The sequence below is a fragment of the Podarcis filfolensis genome (assembly GCF_964270895.1).
Source record: "Podarcis filfolensis genome assembly, chromosome: 1".
NCBI classification, from domain to species: domain Eukaryota; kingdom Metazoa; phylum Chordata; class Lepidosauria; order Squamata; family Lacertidae; genus Podarcis; species Podarcis filfolensis.
The window spans coordinates 50,474,152-50,483,123 of record NC_139604.1 but is presented as its reverse complement, the minus strand read 5'-3'; the positions used below and the strand labels follow the sequence as shown (position 1 = coordinate 50,483,123).

At 42.5% G+C, this 8,972-nt stretch overlaps 1 long non-coding RNA gene across 3 annotated transcripts; it reads left to right on the top strand.

Annotated features, from left to right (window-relative positions):
* Window positions 1–533: 533 nt before the first annotated feature.
* On the top strand, window positions 534–8,398 carry LOC310749403. Of its 3 annotated transcripts, none has more exons than XR_014541606.1 (3): window positions 534–1,642; window positions 5,127–5,229; window positions 8,044–8,398. It is a non-coding gene; the product is annotated as an uncharacterized lncRNA (long non-coding RNA). The 3 variants fall into 3 exon arrangements; XR_014541607.1 differs by lacking the exon at window positions 534–1,642 and adding an exon at window positions 1,797–2,247; XR_014541608.1 differs by lacking the exon at window positions 534–1,642 and adding an exon at window positions 4,280–4,294.
* The last annotated feature ends 574 nt before the right edge of the window (window positions 8,399–8,972 follow it).

Genomic DNA, 8,972 nt, shown 5'->3' with positions numbered 1-8,972 from the left:
GCATATTAAGAGACATATGGTAAAATGTTGTGGAGGGAGATATTTGAAAGATAGGAGTTAAAGTGAGTGTGGTGAGCAGGGGCATAGAATGTTGGTATGTGGCAGGTGCTGATTGGCTGAGGGTGAAGTGTGACAGTTAGAACAGGTGTGCGTGAAGGAAAATGGTAGAGGGACGGAGAAGGAGAAGAGTGGCTGGTGTGGATACTGAGGAGCAGTGGGTAGAGTAGGCAGGATTAGGATTTGCATTAGAAATAGAGCTTTAGGCACATGTTATGAAAGGCAAAATATCCAAAGATTGTTACTGAAAGCAAATAATATAATAACTTTCTATATTCAGCTTTTACTTTATTTTTTAAAAAAATTATCTATACTGCCCTTCACTTGAAGTTCACAGGGCGGATTACAATGTAAAAACACAAAAATAGATACAATAAACACAAACAATAACCCCACCCACCCACAGTTTAAAAGGCCATAGAACGTTTAATTAGCTACAGGCCTGGAAGAATTTTATAGGGTTGCCATATTTCAATTCAGACGGAAAAGTTGTTGAGTTTTTTCTAGGTTTTTGCAAAAAAGTTTTTGAGCTGTTTTTAAGGGAAACTGCCAAAAATGACACTGCCGACATGGATTGCCAGATGGTTAATTGCTGGCTATGTCCGGGAAATTCCAGACGAATGGCAGCCCTATAATGATAGAACCACAGGATTGTAACGTTGGAAGGGACCACAATGGTCATCTTGTCCAACCACTTACAATGTAGGAATCTTATGGCCAACGCAGGGCTTGAACCCACAACCCTGAGTCTCTTGATTTACCAACTGAATTATCCAGATAAATGTTTTTGCCCCATGCCTAAAGAAGTGTAATAAAGGCACCAGGCAAGCCTCCCTGGGGAGAGATTTCACAAGCAGGGAGCCACCACAGAAAAGGCCTATTCTTGTGTTGCCACCCTCTGGAGCTCTTACAGAGGAGGTGCATGAAGAAAAGGCCTCTGATGATGATTTCAGGGTCTGGGTCAGTTCATATAGAGGGTGGGATTTTTAAAGAACAACTCATTAGATGAGTTAGTGGTGGTATGTAGATTAAATTTAAAGGACCTGACCCATGCAACCTGGCCTGCACCAGGTTGAATCAAAAACATGATTCTTTCTGCTCCCCTACTTGGTCCCTTGCTCTGCTCATATTAGTTGTCTCCACTAGCTGATGTACTTAGTTGTTTTACTAGCTCATGATTGAGATTTGCAGGTTGCACCAAATTCCGTTTAGTCAGAAGTGAGTCTCACTAAAAACAAGAGGACTTTTTCAAAGCGAACATGGTGGTTGCCATGCAGGCACCTGTGTTAAATCAAAGCCCCACTCCCAAGGTCTTAAAGCAGATCTATTTTGCGGATTAGGCTGCCCAGTTTCAAATAGCCAGGAGACAAGATTCAGACATCTATGTTACAACAGATGTCATCAGTAGCTCCTCAGATTTCTTTATTTCTGCTGAACAATTTAGTAGGAGGTGAGAGGTTAACTGAGAATCATGTCTTTCTTATACGTAAGCCAGAAAGAAATGACATGCCCCACATAAGGCTAAGCACTCTGAAGTCTCATTAATGGAGAATTAAACTGTAATCTTATATCTACCTACCTTGGAGTAAGTCTCATTGAACTCAAAGGGTAGAAATGTATGGGATTGCACTGTCAATGACTTTTTTTAAAAAAAATGATAATCATCACCATCCGATTTATTACCTGCCCTTCACCAGCAGGTCACAGGGTAGGTTGCAGAAATATTTTTTTTTTTAAAAAAAGCCTTAAAACAGTTTAAAAAAATCTACAGTCACAGCCTGCCCTCTCCCAAGCCAACCTCACAAACTACTCTGCTAATCTTAACATCCGAGAAGGAAACAGTCATTCAGATATTTAGTGTCTAAGTAATTTAGAGCTTTAACCACTAGCACGAACACCTTCAGCTGAGCAAGGAAATCAGCTGGCAAATGATGCAGTTGTATTAAAACAGGGGTTATAGGAGTCCTAATTGAAACCCCAGCCTGTAATCTGGGCATTGCATTTTTGACCAATTGAAGTTGCTGAGTCATTCTCAAGGCACACAGAGAGCATTGCAATAATCCAGTTACCACAGCATGCAATACCATAGCCAAGTCATCTTTGCTCAAAGGGTCTAGAACTAGTGAACTAGCTGGAGCTGGGGAAAAGCACTAGTAGCCACCAAGGCAGCCTCAGTATCGAGTGCCAAAGGTATTTAACACTCTCGTGAAAAATCAAAAGAGCTTGAAAGTCCTTGACTGTGGGTGGATTAAGCCCATGGTACAGTGGTACCTCGGGTTACAGACGCTTCAGGTTACAGACTCTGCTCACCCAGAAATAGTACCTAGGGTTAAGAACTTTGCTTCAGGATAAGAACAGAAATTGCGTGGCAGCAGCGCGGCAGCAGTAGGAGGCCCCATTAGCTAAAGTGGTACCTCAGGTTAAGAACAGTTTCAGGTTAAGAATGGACCTCCAGAACGAATTAAGTTCTTAACCCGAGGTACCACTGTACTTTACATTTAGTACCTGTGGGTGGGTGCAAAAAGGCATTATGGGTAAAATGCATACTAATGAAGTGATCTCATCTGTCAGCGTTTTCATTATTGGCTCCCAAATTTCCATGAAGTTGTGGGGGGTATCTTACCTCCCTTCCTCTTGAGCAAAGTTTCTTGAGCTTTTGCTTCAACCTTCCTCTCTCACCTATCCCAGTCCTACCACTCAGCTGTAAAAATATCCCCTACTGTAACAGAGACCTGGAGCCCCCAGTGGACACCAACAGATGTCTTGATGGGTGATGAAAGCTGGGTCTGTGGCGCTGCCAGTGGAAATTGGCTCAGGTGGCGGATGCCGTCATCCATCAGGGCTCTGATAGCTACTTGGTCACTGGCAAGAAGCCATGGGCTTCATGCAACCAGAAGTGTAATCTGAAGCTCCCTTTGGGAGGGGGGGGCGTTTGGACTGGGACTCTTTCATCACTCTGTGCAGTGATCCGGCCGGCTGCTCCAGTCACATGAAGGCTGTTGCCAGCAGAGTGGATCCCAGGCCAGGAAGCATTTTCCTCATCCCTTTGCTCACATGCTGAGACAGGATTTTAGATTTTCAGGCTCCTCACTTGGATGTTGTAACAAGCTCCATTGATTTCTTATGGGAGTTGCTTTCAATTGATTCTTGTTAGGACCACAGCTTTCAAAACAACCATAACCAACTTCCAGTTTCTGAAGAAGGACAGGGGGACAGTCTCTCATGTCTCCCACTCTTTGGGCTCAGACCCAAAGCCACTGCACCATATTCCACCCACCCCTTTTGCTCTTATGTTTGTTCTCGGCACACTGAAATGTTCCATGAGTTTTGGGCTACAGTTCTGAGCAAACTGACTTCTAAAAAAATATGTTTAGCCTTGGGCTGCCAAGTTCATAAAAAACCCAAAACACAACTCTGAATAAATGTCATTCGCCTTTGGCAAAAGTCATGATCAATGGGAATTTAACATTTCATTGTACCCTTGCTGTATAATTTAAAAATTCAATCCTTTTGTGATTGTTATAAGGAATAACCCTGTTATAAAAGCTTTGGACATGCATTTATGTATTAATTTTAAAAATTATCACCCGCTTTCTGATTAAAAGTCTCCCAGGCAGCTAACCAAACAATGGTATAAAATCATACTGAAAGATATCAAAAGAGACATGTCAAGAACAGCAAGAGGTTGGGGAAGGCCTGCTTAGTGGCTCAATGCCAATAAGGAAGGAGCCTTGTGCACTTACCTAGAGAGAACAATGAGAGTCTTATAGGATCTGAAAAAGCAGATACCATAATGTAAAAAGAAATATGTTTTCTTAGGGAAACATGTACCGAGACATTCAGAGCCATTTGCCTTTAAACAGGGAGGGGATACCCCCAAAAGCTGTATCTATAAAAAGAACTAAATGCTGGAAACATTCTTGGGAAAACAGCTTCAGGCCATACTAACAGGTAACCCATTCCGCAGTTGTAGCTGCTACTGGCACAATGAGTCAGGACACTAGAGTCTTGCCTTCCTGGCTCCGTTGGTGCACCTAGGTCCCTAGTTAGCAGTTAATATGGCTGTTGCTCACCCATCTGTGCTGAACCCTGAAGTCTTGTGCACCCTTCCTTGTCTTTTCTATAAAAAAAGAAACCTCCTAAGAGAAAGTGGAACTGGAACTTTTTGTTTTTCCTATTGAAAGAAGCTGCTGCTGGATCAAAGAGCCTGTTTTTCTTATAAAGTTTATATTTACTGGTGACTTCATCCAATTGTTTCTCTCCATTCCCCCAGCTTTCCAATACTGTATACCCATCATATCTATGCTCTTCTTTAAAACCAAGTAGACCATTTCCCCCTATAGAGAACAAACAAATTAAAACAGGACTCCTTCAAATAGAGGACTATCCCTTGCAAAGGAGGACATATGGTCACTCTATGCAGAATTTTGATGCCTATAGTTGATGCTTTCCTACCAAAATAGGCTGCCTTATGTATTGCCACCCAGTACTGACAGTTTGAAAGAGATTTCCATATCACAGTACATGGCTAATAGACCCCTTCTTGGGAATGTGCAAATGAAATAATAATAATAATAATAATAATAATAATAATAATAATAATACTTTATTATTTATACCCTGCCCATATGGCTGGGTGGCTGGGTTTCCCCAGCCCCTCTGGGAGGTTCCCAACAGATATTAAACAGAATAAAACATCAAACATTAAAAACTTCCCTAAACAGGGCTGCCTTCAGATGTCTTCTAAAACTCAGATAGTTGTTTATTTCCATGACATCTGATGGGAGGGCATTCCACAGGGTGGGTGCCACCACTGAGAAGCCCCTCTGCCTGGTTCCCTGTAACTTCACTTCTCGCAGTGAGGGAGCTGCCAGAATCCAATAGTTCTGGATTGTTGCCAGTTTCCCCATAAGACCTTTTCTCATAGCTCAGGAGCTCAAGTTCAGCTGCAGAAGCCCATAAGCAATCAAAGAAAGGTTGTGTGATCTCGTACTTTAAAAACTACTAATACTGATGGTTCCTAAAGTAAATGTATTGAAGGATAACTACTTCCCCATTTATTCTCGCAGTAGATCACTGACATTCCCAATCGACTGAAAGGAAATTGAGGACAAGCTCCAGAGTCAGATCAGGAAAATATATGAGTGAGCAGAGACTTGAATTCATGCCTAGGTAAGGTAGTGGTTCCCCTTTTGTCACAGAGAGCTGCCTTTGTGGGCGGTACTTGGGAGAGTGCCATCCACTTTCCACTCCCTGTCTGTCCTTTTCTGTGCCACATGAATCCAGTCACCCACTGCAGCCTGCTAAAATTACCCTGAGGGTCTCAGAGCCTTTTCTGATCCACAGATGAGTGTCTTCCATCTAATCCTTTGTTCCCTCATCATAACCATGAGGTTACTTCTGATGGCCACAATAAGAGGGTACCCAGGCCTTTCCCAATTAGTGGTGAACCATCTGGCGTGCCCCCAGTACCTCCATATGCTTATAAGTATATGGATCTGCTCTCTCTCTCTCTTTAACACAGTGCCTCAATTTGGTTTTATTTCATTTGCGCTTCCACAGCCCACTTGGCATAGCACACCACAAGCAACTGCAAACTTGAGCAGTAATAATAATAATAAATCCTTGCATTGGATTGCTCCTTCCCGTGCTGCCTGCCACATGACTCCCATCAATTTCTGTCAGGGCAATCAGCCAAGCCAACTTTTCGCTAGCTGCTGATGGCAAATTTAGCAGCTGAGTGAGTCTCTCTCTTTCTCTCCTTCTCCTTCCCTGTTCCTGTTGGACCAAGAAAGGAATTAGGTCTTCTTGCCACCTAGAAGGAGGCCATTTCTCATAGTCTGCTTCTTGATGATGGAAGGCATCAACGATATAATGTAACAGCTGTTTTCAGACATCACACCAATTACTGTCTGGTATCCTAGTGGCACCATTTATGTTGGCAAATAAATGGTGGCAGTTTGCAATGGATGTTTCATGGACATCTGTCCATGAAACAATATCCCAGAAGACACTAAGGACAGAGGGGAGAGTTTAATTCAGTGCACATTTAAAGGCAAATCTGTCTAATATGAACTTCCCAAATCAATATTTGGACTGAAATACAGCCATCCTTCAAAATTCTTGCTTCTACAAATTTTGTGATGTAGCTCTCCAACCAAACAATGTGTACAAAGCTGCATATATTACTGGAATGTGTGCAATAATGCATATATTGATGGAAACAACATGCAAAAACGTTGCATTAAACTGTGCTTATTAGGAGAAATTTACACTAAAATACTGATGAATTTTCATGACAACTTCAAAAACAATTTTGCAAATTGATGTGGAAATGTGGAGAACTGAATTTAAGATTGGAAAAATGAGAGACTGAGAGAAACCAAAACTGGCAGATTTCCCCATCCCTAGAAGATACCAGGAGAGTTTTGAACAGAGCTATAGGGAAGCTGCCACATGTAGTCAGAGGTAATGACTGCATTGTGAGCAATAACACTAAGTTCAAAGTCTTAGGGATTCAAGAGTGGGGAGCAGCTGGGCAAAAGACCTGGAAGCTTTTGGGCAGAAGTCTTGAGGGTTAGCCCTCCTTTCTCCAGTTCTGCTGGATTTCACCCTAAACATTACTGGGAATGTATGGCTACTGCCCATTCTCATTTTCCCAAAAGGAACTTGCAGTTACCTCTAGTGAAAGTGATTTATGCTATACAACATCTTGCTCAACGTGTCTCCACTCCCACTCTGGTTCACTGAGTGCTTGCAGTAAGCAGAGAAATGCTGAGCACAATGACATGGAGGCCACATATTTCTTTCTTTAGATGTTACAGGAAAAATGCATGGGTAAAATGTGGATTGGGGGCAGACAAGTATCTCCCATAACATCTATTCTGTTAAGTTTGCTAGACATTTCTGGGCAGAGTCTGGACCATTCTCACCATGTGGAGCATGTGGAGCCAAATTTGAGATTGTCTTCCATGGAAAGCCATAAGTAGTTGTTAGGAGAAGTCCAGGCTCTTCTCACAAAAGGCTGATTTTATTTTACCCCCTGCCCCCGGTCTTGGAGCATCAAGCCTGGTGGGAGCATCAAGGCATTTCTGCTACTTTGGTCCAAGTTACTGCTGAGACAGCATCACATCCTATACTGTGCACAGATCCATTTGACTTACATCCTCATGTTACATTTGGACTAGTGCTGTGCTGAAATTAGTCCCTTGGTTTCTTGAAAGTGTTCTTCCTTTGCAAAAGAGGCTTCCATTTTTCTGCCTCATTCATAGGATGTTTTATAATTTATTTATAGTTTTGGTGAGTGCCGGGTTGCACACAGCGTTCAAAACCCCCATTGTTCTAAGCATGTTTTGTGACAGGAAAATTCATTAATGCAAGCAGTTTCTGAGCTCTGGGCACAGTATTGTGCCTAAGATTTCAAATTAAAACTGTCACTGTCGGAAGGAAAGGAGGACCTTTTTTCTGCCTCCCCACTTCCAGCCACTCTCTGAAGACTGGAGAAGGTACCCTCTTAAGAATATTAGGGGGGGGGCAGACAGGGGAAGCATGGCTTTGCTTTCTGCAGTATTCAGATAGGACTAGACCATGTGAAAAATGCACATAAGAATTTAGCTGCAGTTCATTCATTTTCAGCTTTGTATTCTTTTATAAAAACACACACACCACGCCTAGATACTCCTTTGCAGTGCCCATAACCTAGGTTTAATGTGCCATTTATTTCATAGCTTTCATATCTCAGTTTCTAACACTGGTTGCACACACCTTATTGTTATGAGATGGCCCAGGTTTCTATTTGTGTTTTTCTTTTCATTATGAATCTTTCCAGCTCTCTGCAGCCTCCCCAGTGGGTGCTTTCTGTTCTGAAAAAACTCCAAGGGCGTGCTCACTGATTTTGTTTATAAGGGAAATTCTTTCTTTTACCTTTCTGCACTGATTTGTTTTAAAATACTGTAATAAAAAAACATTCTTCTTTTTTAAAAATAGCACAACCTGACAGCACTCAGGTACATGATATGCAGCCTCCTCTTCTTACTAACTGACAGGAAATCTAGCTGAGGACATTGTGGAGTTTTCAGGAAGCAGTGCACCTTTGGAAAGCTGAAAAACACTGACCAACTGGCTGGTAGTTAGAAGGACAAAAACCATAGTGGAGGTGCCTGCTCTCCACTAAGCGGGCTGCAAGTAGAACCCTGAAAGGGAGAAACATGCTTGATTTGTGTTTGAATCCAAGACTGTGGCTATGGGAGAAACAATGCCTTTTGGGGGTTTTAATATCGTGAACCCCTCCATTGTAGACTTAGATTGTATATATGTGTAAATAAACCATATTTCCAGAAGATACCACAGTCTCTGCTGTCCCTCATTCCGAGGAAATCGAACCCTGGGTAATCCTGGAGCCCCAGAAGTCTTGCACTGCTCGAGTCTTGCACAAAATCCCTTGGCCACCTCAGAGTAAGGTAAGCACAACAAACACTCTGCACCCAACCCATAAGAATTTCACCAAATCCCCCCTCCCCTTTGATATTTTTCAAATGCAATTACTTTTCTCATTAATTGATGGAAGATGGTGGAGAGTGGGGGAAGGCAGAAGAAATTTTTGGCAAAGCACTAATTGTGACATACAGACTTGTTTCTTCAGTGGCTCTGTAGCATCTATCCTTTGAAGCAGGTGAGAAAAATCCACTCTCCCACTTTGGGTTCCAGTGAAACATGTGAGCAGAGGCGCTTGTCAAGGCTGTGGTGGGAACCAGCTGCTACTGTTTTTAAGCACATGCTGAAATGGAAACCCTGGTTCCAAGTGCTCCCCATTTCCCTCCTCCATTCCAAGTCCAGATGGTTGCAGCCCAGCTGTAGCCCTGAGTTCTTTGCTTCTTAGTGCAAACAGTAACATCTGCCCAGACATTGAGACTGGA